Source organism: Orycteropus afer, unplaced genomic scaffold (genome assembly GCF_000298275.1).
Source record: "Orycteropus afer afer isolate SDZICR_OR568_19922 unplaced genomic scaffold, OryAfe1.0 scaffold00124, whole genome shotgun sequence".
In the NCBI taxonomy this organism is placed as follows: Eukaryota; Metazoa; Chordata; class Mammalia; order Tubulidentata; family Orycteropodidae; genus Orycteropus; species Orycteropus afer.
The window spans coordinates 2,474,542-2,478,884 of NW_006921711.1; the positions used below are offsets into that span (position 1 = coordinate 2,474,542).

At 35.9% G+C, this 4,343-nt stretch overlaps 1 protein-coding gene across 1 annotated transcript in view; it reads left to right on the forward strand.

Moving 5' to 3' along the window:
- The window catches only part of CAMKMT (calmodulin-lysine N-methyltransferase), a 720,478-nt gene that overhangs the window by 83,702 nt on the left and 632,433 nt on the right, over positions 1-4,343 (forward strand). The window lies entirely within an intron of this gene.

Sequence of the window (4,343 nt, forward strand, 5' to 3'; positions counted from 1 at the left end):
TATATATATATATATATATATATATACACCCATACTTGGTATAGTAGTTTGATTAAAAAATGAGATATTTTGGGGCTTTTTCTTTGTGGGTTAGTGGAAGGAGCATGGTAGATTCAGGTATGGGATATGAAGTTCATGTTTTAGCCCTGCTAGTTAACTACCTGTGTGATCATAGGCAAGTCTTTGAACAAATCTTAACTCCTTATATAAAGTTAAATAAGAAACAAGACTACCTTTAGTGTAGTAAATATATCAGATGATGTAAAAGTAGCATGTAAACTGTAAGCAACATTTACATTAGTTATTATTGTTAATAGTCACCAGAGATGCTTTGGAGGAAATGCCTGGTGGTCCACTTCTGAAAAATCAGCTATTAAAAACCCTGTGTTTCCAGAGGTAGTTTGGTGATAACTTTTTCAGAATTTAAGTGACTATGCCTTTGACTAATAATTCTCTTTCAAAAAAAGCAAACGAGGCATACAAACAAAGCTGAGTGTTAAGGGATTCATTTCAGCACAATGAATAACTGGAAAAAATACAAGTATTTAATTTTAGGTAACTGGTTAATTATGAATAGTTTGTATAATGGAATACTGTATAACTTTCCAAGATATCCAAAACATATTACAGTTTTTTTTTTAAAAAAAAGCAGTGTAGTGACTATGATCTTATTTCTGTAAAATACTTAAAGCTTAATAGTGTTTTTATAGGTATATATATGCATAGACCTGTGTTCACAGTGGTTTTGTTGGGATATTTGGTTTATGGGTGATTTTCACTTTCTTTTGTGTACTTTCCAGTATTGTTTATATACTTTTATGGCACGAATTGCTTATTTTATAACTAGAAAAAGCAATCTTTCTTTCATTTTGAAAAAATATATACTCTTTAACTTGTAAATATATTATTATTAATACTAATATACTAATAATATATATATTATTACTGCAAGCTGTGATAAAAACAACCTGTTGCCATCGACTTGATTCCAAGTCATAGCAAATCTATAGGACAGAGTAGAACTACCCCATAGGGTTTCCAAGGCTGGACTCTTTATAGAAACAGTCTGCCACTTCTTTCTCCCATAGAGTGGCTGGTGGAGTTCAACCACCAACCTTTCAGTTAGCAACCAAGTGCTTAATCATTGTGCGACAAGCACTCCTTTACTTAGGACAGCATTGTGAAAAAAGAGGAGCAATTCATTTTACCAGTGAAAAAATTAAAAATTTTGTTTTAATGTAGTACTTTTTTCCAAAAATTTCACAGCATGTTACATGCTAATACATTAGTCTTCTAGTGTACTTCTGAGATAAGAAGTCAGAGATTCAACTGTTTTAGCCCCATATTAGATGATGAGGGTAGACGATGACAAAGAATACTGTGGTAGAATACTAAATTTTGGGCATAGATAATTGATGACTGCTGATATAAAAATAAGTAACAATTCATCAGTGCATTGGTGTTGTTCTTAGGTGCCCTTGAATTGGTTCTGACTCATAGCAGCCTTGTACAGCAGAATGAAACGCTGCTGGATCCCATGCCATCCCCACGATCATTGCTATGCTTGAGCCCATTGTTGTAGCCACTTTGTCAATCTTACCTTGTGACAAGTCTTGTTCTTTTCCATTGACCCTCTACCAAGCATGATACCCTTCTCCAAGGACTGGTTTCTTCTGATAACATGACCAATATACAAGAGACGAAGTCTCTCCTTCTTCGCTTCTAAGGAGCATTCTGGCTGTACTTCTTCCAAGACAGATTTGTTTTGTTCTGGCAGTCCATGGTATATTCAGTATTCTTGGCCCACACCACAATTTGAATGCATCAATTCTTCTGCGTTCTTCCTTATTCATTGTCCAGCTTTCACATGCATGTGAGGTGATTGAAAATAATCATGGCTTGAGTCAAGCACACATTAGTCTTCAAAGTGACATCTTTGCTCTTTAACACTTGAAAGAGGTCTTTTGCAGCAGATTTGCCCAGTGTGATACATTGTTTGATTTCTTGACTGCTGCTTCCATGGACATTGATTGTGGATCCTTGACAACTTCAATCTTTTCTCCATTTATCGTGATGTTGCTTATTAGTCCCATTGCGAGGATTTTTGTTTTCTTTATGTTGAGGTATAATCCATACTGAAGGCTGTTGTCTTTGATCTTCATCAGTAAGTGCCTCAAGTCTCTTCACTTCCAGCAAGCAAGGTAGTGTCATCTGCATATTGCATTACATGGTTAGTATGTATGAGTAATTAATTTATAAGCATCCCTGAGTTCATAGGGAATACCAAAGCTAGTGGGGAGCTTGTAGTATGTACCACTAGCTTTGATTTTGGCTTTTAGCCTCTCTTGAGAATCACAACATACATGTAGTCTTTGATTCTTATTTCTGTGTTGGAAAACATTTCTGGAGGTTAGGTTAGGCTACTAGTGGGTAATTTTCCTAGCTAAGTATCTTCAGCTGTCTGATTTCCTGAAAAACAAACAAACAAACAAACAAACAAACAAACAAAACAAAACTCACTGCCATCGAGTCGGATCCAACTCATAGTGACCCTTCCTTGGGTTTCTAAGGCGGTATCACTACTGAAGTAGATTGCCCAATCTTCTCCATAGTTATCATGGCAGTTTTTCTTTTGGTACAATATTAAGTGTATATCTAAGCCTTTTTTGTTAAGTCACATTTGTTAAGGAGCCCTGGTGCTGGCCGCAAGGGTTAACGATTTGGCTGCTAACTGAAAGGTTAGCAATTGGAACCCACTCAGTGGTTCCCAGGTGAAAATACCTGACAATCTGCTCCAGTGAAAATGACGGCCTACGAAACCCTGTGGGGGCAGTTCTACTCTGTCCTGTAACCTCACTATGAGTTGGCATTGAGTTGATGGCACACAATACATTTGTTATTACTATTTACTAGGAAAAGAATATTTAGAAGACCAACATTCAGAAGGCTTCTCTTTTCGGTTCATCATTTAAAAAATAACTTGAAATAAGAAATTATGGAGTTGTAATGATTGTCTTGATAATATAATTCTTTCTAGGTTCATAACATGTATTAATGATTTAATGCAATAATATTGCAAGGTAGTTTATGTCTTTGTCATAAACCTGCTAGTTTATCCCTCCTTTAAACTGTGCCTAAGGCATTTGACTGCTAACCAGAAAGTTGGTGGTTCAAATCCACCAGCCACTCTGCGGAAGGAAGATTGGGCAATCTACTTTTGTAAAGATTTACTGCCTCAGAAACCCAATGGGGTCACTATGATTTGAAATCGACTCCATGGCAGTGGGTTTGGCTTTTTTTAAAAAAATATCTGAAAGGATATTCCTACTTAAACTAAACTCACTGCCATCGAATCGGTTCCATCTCATAGCGACCCCTCCTTGGGTTTCTGAGGTTGTATCTCTACAGAAGTAGATTGCCCAGCCTTCCTTCTGGGGAGTGGCTGGTGGGTTTGAACCACCAGCCTTCTGGTTAGCAGTCAAATGCCTTTGACACTACCCCACCAGAACTCACTAATCCTGACTTAGGTGCCTCCAAGTTTTAGCAGGTGTGTCAAACAACTTTTTTTCCTTTTCTGAGTCAGTACTGAGTATTTTATTTTAAATAGCCACCATTTCTTTTGCATCCCCTACAACAATTGTCATGAGCTTTGTGAATATTATCCCATTTAATCCTGTTAAGAACTTTGCAAGGGTTAAGGAAACTGATACTCAGAGAGGTAAAGGGAACGTACCCAAAGATTCATATCTATTAAGTGGCTGCACAGGAATTTATACTTATTCTGTTATATTCCTTGAAGATAGCATTTCCTCAATGTGGTGAGAAATGAATTTTAAAAGTTCATGGTGGGAACTGAAACTGGAAGGGAAGTTGGAGTGCTAGGAAATAACTTTGGCAAATGGAAGAGAATTCTGTCCAGCAGATTGTGCCTCAGAGGAGACTGATTAAAGGTCACTTGAAAATGGATTCTCTAGGGTTTCTGAAAGGTAGCTGACAATCTAATGGAGTGGAGATTTGGGGAGTGAGGGTAAATGAAATAGAATGTATTTTATTTTAATAGTTTTAAACCAAATGTGAGTTTTATTGTATTTCAGATTTTTCTTTTAGAGAAGTGCTTTTTGCAAAAATAATAAATAGTAATTTTGATTTATATTTTTACATAATCCTCTCTCTAAGGTACTCAGTGTGTTTCTCAAGCCTGTGGTTATTGTGATATTTAAAAATTGCTTGTAATAACAAAGCACACAAACATCTCAAATAAAAGATGCTTTTTTTTTTTTTTTTTAAATTCTGTCTTAAAAAAAAAACAACTGTGATTTGGATGAAAGTTTACAGAGCAAATT